This window comes from Lissotriton helveticus, chromosome 8, assembly GCF_964261635.1.
Source record: "Lissotriton helveticus chromosome 8, aLisHel1.1, whole genome shotgun sequence".
Lineage (NCBI taxonomy): Eukaryota > Metazoa > Chordata > Amphibia > Caudata > Salamandridae > Lissotriton > Lissotriton helveticus.
In genome coordinates, this window is record NC_136069.1 from 1,443,093,164 (window position 1) to 1,443,113,596 (window position 20,433).

Here is a 20,433-nt window from a genome sequence, read left to right on the forward strand (position 1 = left end):
CTGGGCCAGTGTCTCAGCGGCTCGCGGTTTGTGGAAGGCTGCATGTCCTGCCTGGATCCTCCTGTTTCTACACGAGGCCTGTGATGGCCAGAAAGAGGTACGGAGTGTTGCATGCACCTGCCTGGCGCCCACAAGTGTGTGTGAGGCCCTGAGCAGCCGAATGCACTAAGTGGGCCCTGTTCAGACCAGCTGCTGTGCGCGCTGAGACACTGCGCTCTCAACAACGCTGCCCCCTGTTGGTTTCTGACTCCACAGTCAACACGGTGCCCCCTCACCAGGGCGCATGTGGCTCTGGCCATTCTCCCTGGCAGACAGCCCCAGTGTGCAGAGCCCTCACAGCACCTGTGAGACATCCAGTGGCAGGAGTGTCCTGAGCACAGCCTGCAACAGTAACACACACCAGGTGAGGGGGAACAATATCTGCACATCACCTCCAAGCACTGTCACTAAAGTGCCACAATGAAGCAGATACATCATAAGCCACATGTCACACGTGAGAGAATATCACACCCGGTGGCCCATGCAGCACCCTATCAACTGCCACCTGCCCAACAAGCTGGACACACACCTATACAACCGACGTCACAGCACTCCCAGATCAGTGCGTTGACCCCATTCAGCGAGCTCATCAACCCGGCCACAGCATCTCCCAGATGGACACTCTGGATCAGCTGGCTGGACAACTATTTTACAGCGATGCGGGAAATGGATTGTGCAATGAAGAGGTCCCTACTATTACATTTGCGAGGGCAACGAAATTACAAACTACTAACACCGGGGCACCTAACGACTACAACACAGTGGTCAGAGCCCTGAATGCACACTTCGATCCCCAACTGAACCTGGATAATAAATGGTTTAAACTGCGCCAAGCGTGCCAGAGGGATGGGGAGTCTATGGATGCGTTCCATGCATGGCTGCGAGAGGTAGCAAGCATGTGTACAGATGATGACCAGAACAAGGAGATGAGGGTCCAAGGGATTCAAAGTTGCCAGAACAAGAACCTCTGGGGCCTTATCCTGTGACAACCAGGTATTACCCTGGAAGAAATCATCATAATGGCCAGATCGCATGCCCTATCAGACGCCTGAGCGATAGCCAAGAATATTGCCTTTACACAACACGCAGCGAAACCTGTCGCTATCAAGACACAAAGGACGGATGCAGTTCACTCCCAAAACAGAGGCACCCGTGGACCATGGCCAGTTAGAAGCACACAAGGATCACGCTGCGGCTATTGCGGTAGGAAAGAGCACCCGCAGGAAGAAGGCCCGACGCAAGGGCAAACATGTTCAAAGTGTGTCACTCCCAACCACTTCACTGTGGTGTGCAGAGGAGGCCCGCGGAATCGAAAAGCCTGAGGATGACGACCACCATCAAAAACTGTAAAACACCTGTCGCTTGAAGACTCTGAAAGTCCAAAGTCAGCCCGGATACCCAAACAACAGAGGCATTACCTAGAGGACTCATCAACAGACTAGGAAGGTGAATGCTACCTCATCTTATTCGCAAGTGACCTCAAACAAAAGAGGCACCCACAGCCCACGTACACTGATTGGCACAGGAGCATCCATGAATGTGATGGGATGCCAGCAATACAAGCGACTTGACCCAAGACCTGCATTATCTCCGTCGCATGTCAGGATCCTCACTTACGGCAGCCAGATGCTGCTGCAGCTCAAAGGGAAAATGACCATCCAAGTGAAGGCGGAAGGACACAAGATCACCACCACCTTCCATGTAGTTGACACCGAAACTGATATCCTGGTGGGGAGCCACACAGCCAAGGACCTTGGCCTAGTCACATTTGCCAACGCGGTCAAGAGCCTGCAGATCTAGGATGTTTTGGAAATGTTCCTGCAACTATTCGAAGGACTAGGATGCATAAAGAAGACGCTGTTCGAATTACATATAGACAAGGCCGTGAAGCCAGTTGCGTTAAGACACAGGCGGATACCCTTCCATCTCAGGTCATTCGTTGAGAAAGAACTCCAAGAGCTGGAACGACTAGGAGTCATCGAGAAGGTCACATGCCCGACACCCTGGGTCTCGGCCATGGTGATCGCGGAGAAGCCAAGCAACCTGGCAAGATCCGGCTATGTATCGATAGGCGCCTACCCAATCAGGTAATTAAGCGGGAAAGGCATTTGATGCCTACCGTAGATGACATCCTGGCTGATCTGAACGGGTCCAACTGGTTCTCCAAGCTTGACCTCAATGCAGGATACCACCAGTTGAGGCTAGGCAAAGAAATCCGTTCCATCATGATCTTTTCAACCCACAGAGGACTACACCACTAGAAGCGATTGAATTTCAGGATCTCGCAGGGGCAGACATCTTTCAGAATGCTGTTCGTGAGGTGCTATCAGGACTCCAGGGAGTAGTAAATGTTAGTGACGACACCCTGATACACTCAGCAATGAAAGAAGAACATCATCGCTATCTCAGGGTCACACTCCAACGTCTTGCTGAGCATGGAGTCTCCCTTCACAAGGACAAGTGTTCGTTCTTCCAGAAGCCTATTGATTTCTTCGGCTACGTGTTCAGCCAGTTCGGAGTCAGAGTAGAGCGGAGGAAGTTGCAGACCATACAACAAGCCCCTGCCCCGACTAATGCATCAGAAGCCTGGAGCTTCCTTGGGATGGCCACCTACTGTGAGCGGTTTATATCGAACTTGGCCACGCTAACAGAACCCCTGCATGTCCTAATGAAGAAAGATGTGGCCTGGAAGTGGGACTGAGAAGAGGACGATGCCTTCCAGAAGATTAAAATGGCGCTGTTAGGAAAAACCACCATGGCATACTTCGACACCACTCAAATGACAGAACTCCTAGTGGATGCCAGGCCCATCAGGCTAGGTGCTCTCCTTACTCAGGAGACCGAACCAGGAAGATGGACTCTGCTCGCATTCACGAGCAAGGCCCACATGCCATCAGAAGCCCAGAATTCTCAGATTGAAAGGGAGGCGTTAGCCATCGAGTAGGCCTGCAACCATTTCAACCTGTACGTCAGTGGGCATCCGTTCCGAGTGGTGACTGACCACTGATCCCTCTATTCAGAGGCACAGTGCCACACCCTCCCTCAAGGATCGAACAATGTGCGATACAGCTACAGCATTATCAAATGGAGCTATTATACCATCCCGTGGCGAAGAATCCAGCAAACTTTTTGTCACAACACCCGCCAAAAGCGGCTGGGGATGGAGGCGATCAAGAGCTCAAGACGGAAGAATACGTAGATATGATATCTCAGTGGGCCTGTCCGCGAGCCCTTTCCCTGGACGAGATCAAAGATGAGACCGGCACAGATGCCGTACTACTGAAGGTGCTCAGATCACTCCGAAGAGGATCCTGGGAAGATTTTCTGCACGGGGCGAATGGATGAAATGAAACTGACAGAGACCGGCTAGGAAGGTTCTGGAAGGTGCGAGATGAGCTGAGCGCTGCAGCAGAAGGAGTGATACTGAGAGGCTTTCGCATAGTCATTCCCGCGAGTCTGCAAGAATGAGCCATATCCCTAGCTCACAAAGGACACCAAGGGATGATGCAGATGAAGTCTTGCATGAGAGAAAAGGTGAGTTTCCTGGGCTCAAAGCTGCCACGGACACCCTGGTAAGGAACTGCAGACCGTGCCAGCTCACGAGTAGCCAAGAATACCCTGCTCCAGTCATAACGGAAGACCCAGCAATGGCCCCATGGGCGACAATAAGTCTAGACTTCGGGAGTTTTCCAGACGGCAGGGTAACTGCAGTTTTCATCGATAGCTACACAAATACCCCATTGTGGAGGTTATTGCGTCCACATCCTTCGCCCACCTACAACCAGTCTTGGAGAAGACGTTCTCTCTATTTGGATTGAATCATGAAGTCAAATTCACAATGGGCCCCCTTTTCAGGGAGTGGAATTTAAAGACATGTTGGCATTGCTGGGAGTCCACCATCACCACATCACGCCACATTGGCCACAGGCCAACAGAGAAACAGACTGCTTCATGCGGACCCTCAACAAAGTCCTACGGATCGCAGTCTCAGAGCAGGCCAACCTGGAGTTAGTGCTGCACAGGTTCCTAAAGGAGTTCAGCAGTACCCCACACTGCACGATGCAGAGGTCATCCTGGTCCCTGATGCTAGCCGGACCCCGGCAGGACAACATTCCCAAAGCCAACGGCTGGGCCCCAGAACCATATGACCCTGCCAATGCCCAGGCATGAAGAGCGACAACCAACAAACTGGCCAGAAAGAAGGGAAGAGCAAAGACCAGGAACATCGTGCCAGGATGCACAGTTCTAGTAAGGAACCGCCTCAGCGGAGGGAAGTTCCCTACTGCATATGAGGCCGGGGCCTGGACCATGCTGAAGGCCAACGGGACCATAAGGGTGGCGAGATTATTACCCGGAACATCTCCTGGTTCAAGCGAGTACCGGAAACTGGTATGGACCGAACAACTCCCAGCCATGTAGAGGGTGGAGAAGCCACAGTGGAGGGCCTGCTACCAGGTCCAGATGAAGATCAAACAGTGCTGAGCCGTTATCCATGGCAGAAGAGGCCGGGACAGCTACGGCCACCGATACCCTGTCACCTGACTGCCTTCAGGGAGGGCGATGAGGCCACCACCAGAGGTACGTACTGAGACCCAATCTAAGACCAAGTCAAGGGCTCACAGAATTTATGTGTTAACTCTGTTCTATATTTTGAAAACTAACTTGGGATGGGATATATCGGTCTAGATGCCGCCTGTGATTTGCTCATAGACTCTTGGCCAGGAAGGGCCTGCACACATTGTATCACTCTGCTGGCCAGGCGTTGCCAGGAAGTCTAAATAAATGGCGGAGGTCGCTTGTGACTTCCGGCTCAATATACTATTCAGTGTGTCTTGTGCCTCACTCGTTTTGTCCAGAGCTAGGTCGTAGTGGTTCCTGCCGATCCACACCACAATTTGCAGAAAAAAATGTTGCCTTCAGTATCACCACAGATTATGTCTTTGTATTTAATAATCTTATCTGGCCAAAAAAATATTGATAACCTTTTATTGCATGCAGAAAGGAGTTTGTCAAATGAAATGCAGAAATAACGTGTATGTCTCGCTATACTGGATGAGGTTATTACCCATGTCAATTAGGCCAATGTATTCCTAAAAGAGGACTTAAGAAGAGGGTTTGGTGCACTTGCTCACTTGATTTTCTGTTTCATTTAACAGACCTGAATGAATGGGTTTTCTCCTTATAGAGAAGAAGATTGGCTGTTATTTTAAATCACGTTTTGGAATTCCCCCAAACTAAAATCTTTGAATGTCAATGCATTTTGGATACTGTCAAACAAGGCTGCAGGTTGTTTGGGCAGATGTCACTAATTATGTGAGTAATGGCGGGGAATATAGCATCACTGCTATGCAATTTGGAATATTGTGTGTTTTGGGGTTTGGTATGAGGTCACAATCTGTCTGTGTTGTTGCTCTGGGTTAGTAGACTATGCATTCTGACTTTTGAATGTTGTTCTGCTGTGTTATGCCTAGCTGATTGTTATTCACATTATTCTGTTAAGGTGTCTCAGCTGATATTAGGATTCATATAATTATTATTTGTGATGTCTGTCTGTCCATCAGGATGTTGGTATTGTTTGTTAGTCTAAATGCGTCAGTTGACATTAAGCTCTTCAAGTTCAAATAATCAGTATTCAATTGCCTACTGATTTTTCTCACTGTGTTTCATCAGGTTTATACCTCCTTTGAAGAGGCAGATAGAATATTTTGGGGTGCTGCTATATTTAAATCGATTTCAAGAGGCACCTGTAACTTCTATATGATTAGTTAGGTGACTGTTTTTGCCCATCATCTTATGTAATTTGAGCCAAAATGATAGCATATTGTCCTCTGCTATTTTGTTGTAGGCATAGGTTTTTCAGCAGTGTCTATTGTTTTGAGTTCATATCAAGTGGCTGGAGGTTTATTATCTAAGATTATGTTACCTTTCTGTTTTCTAGTCATATGTGCTTTTGTAAGCAGCTGGCTGTGTTAAGGATCACACAATATATGGAATGCTGCTGGGTGGTTCTTAATGCCACTTGAATATTTTGGTGAAATCATTGTGTGAACATTTGGGGTGGTATGGTGGATGATGTATTTGTTTACATATGAAATATCTTGTAGTAGCACATGGGGATAAATTGGTGTAGTGCTGGTGTCTAGTCAGATCACAACACAATAAAAATATAACAGCCAATTTCTAAAGATGGGGAAAAATATAATTAGTAAAATGACACCAAAATGACACAATACAATGAAGGTACCAGAGATATGAATGTTTGAAGATTTCTGGAAAAAAGCACAAAGAAAACAGTATAGATTCCAACTAGAAGTTACTGTTCACAATGAAACAGAGCCTAGTTGAGATTTCAGGCTGGCGTGATGGAACAAAGTTCAAAGGCATTCAGTGGATCACTTCTATAAAAGATTTTAACTTCTGACTTAGTCCAGAAATAGAAGTCAAAATCCTCCAGCATGCTAAGGTTGCAGGCTGTATCTGATGAAGTCCTCTCAACAACAGATTGCCATTGGATGATGTCCTGTTAAATATGTTGGCTTTGGTGGAGAAATCTCAGGTTGAGAGAAATTAACATTTTACAGCCGACAAAGTCCTCACGTTGAGTAGAGACATTTAGCGCCTTAACAATGTCAAGTTTCTATCTTCGGACTTTTTTTATGGAGTTCAAAATCATCCAGCAGGGCGAGTCTGAAAGTTAACTTGAAATTGGACACTTTTGCCATGAGGTCCTGCTGAAGCTTTGAAGGTCTTAAAAGTCCAAACATTTTCTACGTTTCAACTTTTCAGATTTTCTGGAGCAGCACCTCTTGCTCACTTCTTCTGCTCCTAGGACTTCAGAGACAATAATTTGAGCTCAGGACTCACTCCAGCAGAGGCCACTAGCTGGTTACAGTCCAGTCCAGTTGCTCCTAGTCACCAAGGCACTTCATGAAATGGTATCCTGCGGCTTGTTGTGCCCCTGTAACCGCATCACAGGGCAGCCAACTGACCTTTGGAGTCCACCTCCTAGTCCTGGGAACAAGTGGGAGCGGATCCAGCCCTTCAGATCCCCTCACAGGTGTCTTCTTCTGTTGAGCCACTGGTCCAGAGAGCGTTCTGATGAGCTTTTGGTGAGGTGCTACTATTGCAGGATTTACTAGCCAGTGGGTGAGGATGACCCCTGGAAACTCCTTGACCAATATGAAAAAAGTTTCCAGAAGCAACCCTTCCCATTTGTCCAGTACATTCTGTTTCTATACAGCAAACTGCCCCACAGTGCAGTGTTCTGAAACAAATCCAAGATGGCAGCACCGTTCTGCCATTGTAAGCCTCTTTTGTGGTAGCCAGTGTTGTCTTCAGCGAAATGAGCAGTCCACTTCTGCTGAGCTTCAGTAAATGGGTTGTAGGTCCACCTCCCAGACTGGGCCGGTCCCATGCTGCATACTGGGAGCCCAGGGAATAAAATGCATCTATTCCACAGGTCTCTCTTTAACCGAACTATGAATGGGCAAGCATCACCCTCTTTCATTTTAAGTCAATGCATTTCCTGAACCCTCCCCATTTGCCTTTATTGAGCTGATAGGAGCCTCTTACCCCACATCCAGGACTTCCTGCCAAAAGACCTAGGCCATTGTTTCTGGCATGACAGCAGCTTTCTCACACCATTAAGGTGAAACACTGACAGGGGACAGCTGCTTCAGGCTAATGCGAAATAGCCTACTAGAGATTCAGGCAGACTAAGTGTAAATTTCTAAAAGTCATCCTTCTTAAATGCTTATTAAATATCTGATTTCACCAATAATTTGGATTTATTTAAATATAAAACATTAAAATAGTGGTTGAACCACCTCTGTTACTTGGTTAGCAGAATTATTATCACCTGAACTTTAGTTTTTCTGATAGCACACCTACTGCCCTTTTACAATAAAAACACATTTTGTGGGCAAAACTAAGTTCTTGCATGTAACATTTTTAAATACGAGACACCCTGCCCTGTAGGCTACAAGCCTACTTATTTCATATTTAACATTTTAATTTGAAATATTTTTAATATTTAGAAGTCAGGTTTCTCCCAGTCAAATAGGGCAACTTGGACAAGTTAAAAGCAGGTTTAAAAGCTAACTACACTGGTAGGCCTGAAGTCATGTTTCCTTTGTCAGCCTAGTGGATGAAGCAACGTGTTGCAGTACACAGATGACATTTAATATTTTCATGCGATTGGTGTTTCACCATGTTTTAGGGGTCAAAGTACGTGCAATGGCAGATGGACAGCAGCGGCCCAGTGTGTATAGTTTCAAGACACCAGCAGCATCAATCAACACAAAATGTGGATAACAACACAAAAAGAGGCAATTTCTCGCAGTCTTCCAGTAAGCACATTTCAATCAACCTTTCTCTTTTAAATATTTTAATTTGATATGCCGCCGGTATTGCATCAGACAGAAATGTAAGTGAAGATTTTTATCTCACTCGGATAAATCGTTAATATCTGTAATTTCTGTACTTTTATATAGCTTCAATAACGGACAATAGATGTAATTAATTTTTCAAAATGGTTCACATAATGTGTGTAGTATGGCTTTTCAAACATGAGGATAATGTCAATCGACCATTTGGTGGGAGATCATCTTAGTCTTAGCAGCATTCCTGAAAGAAAAGCAACCAGTCATGAATTAAAGGTGTGGGAAGGGACTCAAAGATCAAAACAACAATGGGCCTTATTAAGAGTTAGATAGATATGGGAAATCAACCAAATGTTGCAGATGTATTGTCTGCCTATTTGAGAGTGCATTTATGTCGATTACAGTGTAACTATGGTGAACAGAATACCCACCACATTTTGGCAAATGCTGCGGTGGAAACACTAAATAAGTTCTTAACTTTACATCACTTCTGGTCACTATCACACAAATAATCACACAGCTAATTTAATTGAATATAGGAATTAAATATGCTTTATGGACTAAAGAATTACAGCCCAGAAAATAATCCATTATAAAATGACTTAAACGTATGTGCTGACGGATGCACGCAATATCAGCTGAGAAGATGACCCAATTCAATAAGATGAGATAAGTCTGTAGTATGTTATTTCAGGTATATGGATAGAACCCATCATTTCACATTAATTAGTCAGATTAGAGCATTTATAATCCTGGATTTGTCAAAAGTGCATTGTTCCAATTGACAAGCCACTAAACCTATTTATTTATTTAATTTTGGTTTACTTCTTTTCTTCGAGGAATGGACGACAACATTAAATATCACAAAGCCTAGGAAGAAAAACAAAGCTTAGAATAGACCACTATATCACATCCAGCCCCTCCTCCTGCAAACTACGGATGAGAAATATTAATTGTTGCAAGGGTCAAGTTGAGAAATATTTACAGCATTGTGAAGTTTGTGAACTTCACGCAACTTTGCTGGCAGGCAACCCTTCCCAAATATAAACCTTTTGTAGAAGTTTTACTGCAAAAAAACTGTATCTGAACAGGACAGTTCTCCCACAAAATGTAGATTCTGCTCTTTTTATTCTCTAGCCTGATGCGGTGGATACCTCACCACATTCCAGCGCACGTGTAAACTAGACAGTTCTGTATACCTTTTTCATTTCTATCCCCAACACACCCTGAAACTTCAAGATATCAATGCAAGTTTTGAAGTAAAACATCTAAATAATATCAGTAATCACAGGTATTCTACAATTTTTTTAATTAGAGGATTTTCAAGAGACTTATAAAGCTCTGCTAAAGACGATGGGTTTATTCCATTTCCATCACATTTGGCTTCTGTTATGGATTTAGACTAAATAAATATGACTAACCGAAGGGGACTTTTAATTTTGCGCAATGTCAAAATAGACCACTCTGAATGACATAGTGGAAACTCGCGTTTGCATTTTTGCACAGCAGACAGATCTCAAAGACTTGCTAAAATGGAAACAATCTGGGAAATCCATAGTTGCAAAGACAAATACGAATGTTGCAGCATCGATAGAATCTGTTTGTTCTGTGAAAAACTATGAGTATGGCTTTTCGTCTGAGGCATGCGATCCAAGTTATAGAAAAAATATTAAATATACATCTTTTAACTGCTCTGCGATTACTTTTGAAGTGGCTGTTGAAGGAAATGAATGCACAGATGTCTTGCAGCTTGTATGGATGTAAAGTAACCCCTTGCAAATTTAAACAAGCATTTGCAATGCAATAGGTCTCGCATTAGGAAAGATTGAGCTATTGGTATTGTAAATGACACATTTTTTATGTATGTGTTGGTTTTGGAAATAGCGAAATTAATAGCTTTGTCATTTACAATGCCAATAGTTATAACTTTCACAAATGTGGCACCTATAGCATTTGTAATGCAATATGTGTTTTATTTACGTGACTTAGATGTATTGATATTACAAATAACAATGGCTTTTAATTTTTTTAAATAATTAATACTTAAATAAAAGTTATTGTAATTCATAATGGCAATAGCTTAAACTTTTGTAAATAACTTTTGTGAAGATTATGTTCAGTGTATTTTATTGCTATGAAAATCCAAGAACAGAAGTGAAATATTAACATCTTTTTGTGACATTTGTAATAAAACTTGAAACATTGAGAGAACATATTTAAACCAGTTGTTGTTTGCACACTGGGTAAAAGAGGCCTAGAATGTCAGTGTGGCACATCCTAACACCAGCACACACATTGTGATAGAGGAGACGTATTATCTTTGCACTGCCGAAAGTACATAAAGCGCAATGAAGAAGGTGGTACGGATTTCAAAACGGGAAGATGGACAAGAGAAAACCATGCGACAGACAGCGGTACTGTGCATGCATCTTCTATACCTTAACTGCATGATAATGCACACACCGGGACAGGTCTCATGGAAATGTTGGTGTTTTTTTTTTAGCGTTTTATATAGCGCAAACTTGACTCAAAGGTATAGAGTATCAGAGCGCTTTACACAAGCACCAGTAACGTTACAAGAGACACATTCATTTTTATTAGGCACGGGGAGATTAAGTGATTTGCCCAGCCTTGCCCAGATGTGTTAATTCCTGCTGTGCGTTATTCAGCGGGTGGTTACAATGATCAACATTCTGTAAACACGGCTCATTCTGTGAGGCAGAGGCTGGATTTGTTGATCGCGCCAAGACACACACGAATTTATTTATTTTATTTATTTATTTATGCATTTTTATATAGCGCGGACTTTACCCGAAGGCGTCGGAGGCTTCACAATATGAACAGAAATGATACAAGATGAGAACATTACACGAGAACAGATTACAAAGGCAGACGTTACGTTACATACTGTAAAGTGACAATTGTGAGCAAACAAAATACACGAGGTAGTAAAAATTGTGAGCAAACAAAAATACATGAGGTAGCAAACAAAATAGATGAGGTAGTAAAAATTGTGAGTAGCGCAAAGAAGTTTAACACTTAGACGAGACAAGTAGGTGAGGTAGGTTTTCTGAGAGTTTCACATTAAACGTTAGCAAAATGACAAAAACAATGTATTTCACGACAGCACAGTGGTGCTGGTAGCTTTATTGAGCAGGTATAACATGCACGCCTTATCCAGTAAAAAAAGCTGCTTGACCATAGGGAGAGGGGAGGAGACCGCAGGGAGGAGCTAAGGGAGGGACGTGAAGTTAAGAGGGTGGGGCACTGCTGGAGCCGAGGACGGGGCAGCGGCGACTTCCTGCAGAGGAAAGTTAGCAGCTAGGAAGGGAAACGACACCGAAGAGATAGAGGAGCACCGCGGCCCACGAGACAGAGAGCGGAGCATGGAGAGGCAGGTAGGGAAAGGACCTGGAGAGAGCCTTAGGCAGAGGGAGGACAGTAAACTACAGAAGGGGAGGCGAGAGACGCCGAGGGAAGGATGCAGGCGAGAGAGACGCTGAGGGAAGGGGACACGAGAGAGGCAGAGGGAAGGGGACAGGAGAGACGCGGAGGGAAATAAACGGGAAAGACACTAACGCGGCATGGATGCGCGGCACTGTAGCCAGTTTCACTTTCATTCATTGAAGGGCGCGCACCAGGCAGGGGATGTGCACGGCGCCGGCTGGGCGTGCGCGCTCACGAGGTCAAATCTCGGCCTGAAAAAGCGTGTGGCACTTTGCTGTCCACATTCCCCCAAAAGTAACAACATTAGTTGTCTCGCCCTAGACAGCAAAGCTTCGCTTTACTTTCGTCTAGGCGAGACCTAAAAATGACTGAATGTAAAACTATTTACTAAATAAAAAATATACATATTCACCGCCATTATCCTAACAATTCTGAAATCTGAGGCAGGCATTTTTTGGTACACAAACGTCTTTGGTTATCTCAATAGAAGGGAAAAAGAGAATCAAGGGATGCCATTGGCTCTTATATAAAAAGTTAATTCTGTTTTACCTTGCCAGAACCAGTATTTTGCTTTCTAGCTATAGTTTTCCTTTTTCGGTTTTGACTGCACAGCACTTGGGAAATCTATTGTAATAAATATATCTTAAAAGGGAGTTACATCCTCCCTTCACTTCTTATTGGTCCTTGTGCTTATCACTTTACTGTGACTCGTTTCTGATGTTTGTAGGCATTCTATTTCTTGTTCTTCTATGTGTGCAACTCTTTTCAGTTTCCCATTGGTGAAGTACTGTGTTCATCCACTTTGGTAGAACTTCTTTTATGTGTCTCTAGCAACAACCGGGAAAACAAAATAAAAACAAGAGCTACACCCTTGCTTTAAAGTTACAGTGCTGCCTTACAGTGGCGTCACTAGGGGGTTGCGGGGGGTGCGGACCGCACCGGGTGACACCGTCACATGGGGTGACACCGAGCCTCTGCTTTAAGTAATCGTTCGTATTGCTACATATCAGGAAGCGAAGAACCCATTACCCGGCCGCCGGCCAAGATTATTGTTTATTAGGGTTGCTATACGACGTAAGCGTCCGGACGTCAATGACGTTCAACTTTCAAACGTCACTCACGCAAGGAGCAGCGGAATACTTTTGCATGATCCACTGAGCCCAGGGGTGCCACGCGGCCGATCCCCACCTGGCCCAGCCGGAGGGTTTAACTCCCGGGGCTCGGGGTTTTACCCCATATTTTCTTGATTGTGCCCCCACACCATGGCTCACCGGCGGGAGCCTCGAAGACCGGCCGGGGCTTCATGTGCAGAGGTAAGGAACGCACCTGTCAGATCTGCCCCTACTGATGGTACTCCAGCTGTTCGTATGTACTTTTTAAATGGTAAGTGAGCGGGCTGTGTGAGCGTGGGCGAGACAGTACAACGATGGGCGGGCGGGAGGTAATGGAGTCCGGGATAGGCGCACCGAACGGGTCCTGTTTATGAAGGCTTGCATGAAAGGCAGCAGCGTCTCTCATTTCACAGCACTAGGCCAAAACAGCGCGTTCCTTATTTCAGTAACTGTGATCTTCACTGAGGTTAATTTCCATGACGAGCTCCAGACCACGCGCTTAAAGGATTTATCTAATTAGGGTGACACTTTTCTTTAAAAAGGGATATTGAGCTGTGACTGGCAGGAAGTGGCAGTGGGCACTGCGTGGAGACTCTTGTTCGGGCGTACGGTTTGTACAACAGCTCGCATGTTCATGCAGTTTCGTTCTTGTGGGTCGCAAGGCCTTGTGCTTGTCGCTGGAGGAAGTCTAACTGCTCCTCGCCCCTGTTTGAAGAGTTGGATTTAGCTGAGAAGAATGCTCTATGTGGAGCTATATCGCATTATTATAGGCCACACTGGCCACCCTAAAATCGATACATTTCAACGCAAGTGGAAAGACAGGTGTAATGTGGCTGATTTTTCCCAAGGTCTAATATGCTCAAACATGGCCCAGTACTTAACATTTTTTGATTTCTCCACTGGTAAGTTAATCCTCTACTGAAATCTCTTTAGTTTCCAGCCAAACGCCACTTTTGGGTTAATTTAGAAGGTAAGGTACTCCACCACAAATGTGGCCCAGTAATCTGTCCACTAAACTGATGGTCTACCTGCTCTGTTTAGAGTCAGGCCGATCGTCATGTTTCCACCGATGGTGCCCCCGCGGATTCCACTGGTGGAAACCTTAGACAGATGGGCTAACTAACTTCGGGCCGTCAGTTTAATAGGGTGACCAACTGGCATGGGTGCAAATTCAGGACGATCAGTGTAAACATTCAGGACAAAGGGTCAAAATTCAGGACAGAAGGTCAAATTTCAGGACAAAAAATTGAGGCAAAAAGTACATTTTACAGACATATCAGAGGAGGTCGCACAAAAGTATAGAAGTAAATATATAACTAAAATAATTACAAGTAAAAATAAGTTTATATAAGGTTGAGACATTCGTGCACTTCACAGTTTTTCAGTATGCGCGCAACTTTGCAAAACGACATCAGGCCCTTTCTGCAATCAAGATTTGTGCAGGAGAAGGCACACTACATGCTGTCACTATAATAGAGCCCAACTGCACACCTTCCTGAAATTCGCAAATTTGATTTTAGTATGATGTCTGAAAGGAAGGAGTGGACATGGATGGATAGGCTACAGTGAGAATTGAGAGGTCGGTGGGCAGGCGAGAGATCAAAAAGTAAAGCAAGAAATATGTATAATAAAGAGAGAAGGAACGGATACTGTAAGGAGAACTAAACACATGGCCCCGTGGCTGCTTCAAACCTGTAAGAATGTATCCGGTCATTACTTGGGCGCTGTGACATTCATTTCACTATCAATGTATGTCAGATGGCACACATTAACTATGCCGGCCTCTTGGCCCTACAGAGTAAATGAAACCATTTACAATAAGGCGATAATTTTAGTTTGCTTAGTGGACAGTGAGTTGAGACACAGAAAACGGCCTGGCAAAGGTTGTATTAACACAGAGTTAGTGGTTATAAAAAGTGGCTTCAGGAAAGGCCTGAACCAGAGAATAATTCAATATGGTCGGTGGAAATCAGTGAACTAAGTATAACGCCCAGAGGCAGAGTGAACCAAACTGCAGTCAAGTGAGTTTATATTGAGCAAATACAGGCACAAATGCTCGCAAAATACAGGTGGACAACGCTGGACATGCAGATGAGCGTCCTGAAACACGCGCAGGGTACCCCAAGGTAAACAGTGGAAAGGGTGCAGACTGGAAGGCAAACCCGCTGATGGCACAGGAGGTCCATGCTGTAAGTGGTGAGGGGGTGACACCATGAGTTACCCGCACCGGGTGACACCAACCCTAGTGACGCCACTGCTGCCTTAGTGCCATGTGCTCAGCGTGGAGACCTCATTATCTGGGAAGTCAAACTCTGATGCAACTGCACTCACCAGTCCCCCCTGGGGCAGCGCACACTCACCAGTCCCCTTGGGGCCAAAGCAGGTACCCATCTAGTTTTATTTTCTTCCCAGCCATCTGTGCATCTGCAACATCTTCATCCCCACTCCTCCTTCTCCCTTGGTCTTGTAGTATTGTAAATTGCCTCCTCAGCCCTCCATCACATTAAATTGTTTTCCCCTTATCTTCTTTTCCATAACTTCATATTGTATGTCATGCTTGGTGAACAATTGACGTGAGTGCATGGCCACTTTGAGCCAGAGTTAACTCTTTTTTTAAATTCTTTTTATTGATGACAACTTTACACATACAGTTATTGCACAATCACAGTCATTAAGGAGTATGTCTGCGCCGTTACATTCAGCCGTTAGCCACTGCCCGTTCATATTTATGCAGAGACCCACTGAACCATATTCACTCACACTGCATGAGGCCCTGGTCATGATGCATCCTTGGGGGCTCACAGAGTCCCCCCTGAAAGCGTTCTATTTTCCCCATACCTGTGACCACTTTTTGTGGCAACCTCTAAATTCGTAAATTGTTTTCTCCATTAACATGCACCAGTCCATGTCCCTCTGCCAATCTACAATTGTTGGTGACTCCTGGGCTCCCCACCTTTTGGCAATGTTCCATTTTGCAATTATAGTTCCCACCATCACCCAAAGTTTCTCTTTACTATTTAGATCTGTGGGACCCCATATATTCAAGAGGCACAGCTATATATTGTGCTCGATATTAAGTGGAGAAGTGTGGCTCAGGGGTTAGAGGCGGCAGACCCGGAATCTGAGATCGGTCCTGGACCAGGGTTCAATTCCCCGCCCCGGCGGGTCTTGGGCTAAAAATTCCACGGACTCGATAATTCTCACCCCGGTGCCTCCTCGACTCACGGGTTCACACTCTGCGACTCTGGGCAACAGCTTGCTTAATCTCCACAACGGCCCCTCGCGGCGGGATGCCTGACTTTCACCTTGTGGATACCCTGCTATCTCACAGGGGAATATCAGGAAGGGTTCCCTAAGCAAGCGCCGGGAAACCCACTGCGGGTAGCTGTGCGCTATATAAGCTCAACTACATTTACATTTACATAACAACCATCACAACTTCCATACACTTTATCAAGTCCGACCACTAGTTCTAGGTATGCACACATTCCCAAATAACATGTGCGAAGGTACCCTCCTGCCAACATCGCCTCACACACCCCGAGTCGGTCCTGTAACCCATCCGCTCTAGTGCAGTGCCAGTGAGGTAAGTTCTGTGGAGTATTTTTAGTGTACCAGTCTGAATCTGGAGGAGATAGCTATTTCTCTGGGGGAGACCAAGGCCTCCATCTACTCCTCATCCACTAGTCCCGCTACATCATGTTTCCACCGAGCCAGAGCCGCACAAGGGGGTCTGACATGTTGTTAATTAGTTTCCTATACCTAATGGAGATGGACTTCTTTGGCATGTACTCATCCAATAACCTGTCCTCTAGGGGAGAGGACTCAGGAAGAGATTTGCCCCTGGGCACCACTGCTTGTAAAGCGTGCTGTATCTGGAGATACCGTAAGCGCTCTGCACCTGCCATTTTTTTACTCAGTCTGAAGCTGTGCAAAGGAGACTACATCACCCGCCCTCCATAGATCACGGACTTGGAGATGCCTATTACGTCCCACCGATCAAAGCCCTTTGTCTTCTGCAAATTACCAAACATGTCTGCGTCCCAGAGTGGGGTGGCCCATGTAATTCTTCCCTTCCAGCCTAGGCTCTTAGTAGCTTCCCATCATACGTGGACCTCATGTTCAGTGGGACTTGAGCAGCTTGGTGGGTTCGGTGTATAGTACTCTCGTGAAATCCCCACCAGGGAGCAGTCACCTGTCCATCTGGTAACCTGGGTCCCCTTGGGGCATATAAATGTATTGATTAATGGCAGCTAATTGCGCTACCCAATAATTTCGCCTGATGTCAGGTAGACCCACTCCCCCATCGTGCCATCCCCTTGTGATCTTCAGGGTGGATATTAGGGGTGGTTTGCTGTCTCATAAGAGTTCCCTCTGGGAACTTTCTACACCTTTAAACTATTTGAGACCGACTGGGATTGGAGTGTCTTGTAGAGCGTACAAGAAACGTGGTAAAGACATACTTTAAGCTCGGTGTGCCCCAGTAAGGACAATGGGAGTGCTTTCCATTGTTTGATGTAGTTTCTAAGCCTCTGCAGCAGGACCAAGAGGTTACACTCGTAGAACCTTGCCGGGTCTTTGGCGATATAAATCCTCAGGTATGTGAATCCCTCAACCACCTCCATAATGGTACATCCCTTGAGTAGGTGGGGGAATTTGCAGCTGAGGACATAGATAACTGAGTTCGACCAATTGATACGGTAACCTGAGTGTTTCCCGAAATTAGTGAAAATGTGTAGTGCTCTGTTTAGGGAGGGTCCGGGCGACGCCATATACAATAAAATATCAGCATACAGGGAACTACAGTCCTCCCAGTCGACTGACAACAGGAGACCCCTCATTATTGGATCTTTCTGTATCCACATCGCCAGCATATCCATCATTAAGGCAAAGAGCAACGGAGAAAGGGGGCAGTCTTGTCTGGTCCCTCTCTCAAGGGTAAACACTGGGGAGTTCCGGTTGTTAACCACGTCTTGAGCCATTGAGCCCCTATATAGGAGTTGGGCCCAACTCAGAAAACCCAGACCAAATCCGAATTTCTTCAGAACCGCGAATATGTAGGGGCACATGATCGTGTCAAATGCCATGGCAGCGTTGAGGGACACCACCACAGCATCTTCCCTTAGCGTGTCGCAACGCACCATTACCCCATGTAACCGGCGGAGATTAAGGGAGAAGTTCCTCAATGGCATAAAGCCAGTCTGATCTGGTTGCACAAGTTTGTTTAAAACTGGTAGCAGACGAGTTGCCAATAGTTTCACAAGGATCTTGGCCTCGGTGTTAAGCAGGCAAATTGGTCGATATGAGGGACACTTGTACTTGGGTTTCCCACTTTTGTGAATGACCACAATAATGGCCATTCTCTGGTCTAGCAGAAGGGACCCTTGCTCTTGATTCTCCAAAAACATTTCCATGAGATATGGAGCCAGTTTACTTGGAGCTAGCTTATACAATTCAATAGGCAAACCATTGGGGCCCAAGGCCTTTCCTGCCTGGAGGTCTCTTATTGCTCTTTCCACCTCCGTACTCGCGTGTTCTGCTTCCTGGTCAGACTGGTCACCTTGAGAGAGAGTGCGTAGGGGTATGTCAGTTAGCACAGCGTCCGCTTCTGTCTCTGTGGATGTCATGTTAGATTTGTAAATCCACTTATAATAATTCCCTAATTCAGCTGCGATCTGCTGCGAGTCAGTAAGCTGTTTACCAGACACACCTGTCAATTCCACTACTAATCGTTTAGCTTGCTCATGGCGATCCAACCATGCCAGTAATTTCCCTGCTTTATCACCGACATCATAGATTCTTTTAAGCGTGGCCCTGTGCTGTGCCCTGGCTGCATCTGTTACTAGGGACATGTGTTCTTTTGTTTTCAGCTTCAGCAAGTGTTTGGTCTCTGCCGATTGTAAACCCTGCATCGCCTTTTCCAGGTGTAGTATGTCTGCCTACCTGCTCCTCAACCAGGGCCCAAACCGGGAAGTGGTCTGAAATGCCCCTCTCCAAGTGGCACACCTCTCTAAGCTGTCCCAGCTGGGCCGCCAGCAATATGATGTAATCAATTCTAGATAGGCTATGATGGGCCCCAGAATAGAATGTGTAATGTGTTTCCAAAGGGTGGAGCACCCACCAGGCATCTACTATCCCCATAGCTCCCAAAAAGTCTTGGATTTGCACACCAAGGGTGGTAGCTCTCTTGGTGGGCACCTGTCCAGGCAACCTGAAACAATGCAGTTAAAATTCCAACCCACACAGAGCCTCCCCTCTGGGATTGTGAGTAGGAGATCTACCAGGTCTTGAAAGGCTAGTGCCTGGAGACCTGGTGGCCATACACTGAGGCAAGATTTAGTATTTGGCCTTCCCACCTCCCTGAGACTGCTGCAAACTTGCCCAGATTGTCTGTCCATGTGTGGTCAATTGCCACCTGGAAGATTTTCTTCACCATTATGCCAACACCCCTAAAAACCCGAGCTGAATGCGGAGTGGACCATTGGGTGGTATCCCCACCTATTCAATGCCTTACAAGAGTTCCCCTTTAAGTGCGTATCCTGTAAGAGGATCACATCCGGTGCATGCCATTTTACATTTTGCAGTACTATAGCCATCTTTATTTTGTTGCCCAGCCGATTGATCTTCCAGGACAGCAGTTTAATACGTCGCTTTAACAGTGGTCCCATTACTGTCTTTGTTGATATCTGCCCCTGACAGCGGAGTCCTAACAGCCTGCATATGATCGCTGCACGAGGCAGACAATACTCCAATGTCCAATGATGAATGCTTCCCTATGCCAGGTGATGAAAAATGTCTATGCCCTTCCTGACGATTCGTGTTAGTGTCATCTAAACTATGTGTAAAACTTATCAAACTCACCAGTCCCCCCTCCCTAACCCGATGTATCCTAGGCTACAAACTGTCCAAAGTCCCCATTACAGCAACTTAGTCTCTTAGTGGCCGGGCCCCTCCCTCTCTAACAAACCCATCCCCACCCCCCCTCCCTGCCTCCCTGCATTGCAGGAATTGAACCCCCGCCTCCCCATCTCTGCAGAGCTCCTATCGCCCACCCCCAAAAAGATTCATGGTGCGTGACCTGACCCTGCACCTGATAACCATCATCTATCTATATGAGCCGTTGCAGGTAGTTTAAAGTCTGAGTCATATTAGTATCCTGAGTGCCCTCATTGATGGGCCCACTGCGAAGCCACTTCAGAGAGCATCACAAAAATTCACTAGTCTTGCCCAACAACAAGTGCGACATTTTTGTCATTGTTACCATCGTTCAGTGAGCCAGCTCCTGGTAGCGCCGCAGCATAGTGTTCTGAGGGGGGCTGGTTAGGGCCCCCTCAGAGGTCAAGATGGCCCTTCTTCTGCACTGTACGCCATCCTTCAAGCCAGTCCCATGTTTCCTCCCGGCTACCAAAAAAACATACCTTCCCCTCTGCCTCAAATATGAGCATGGCGGGGAA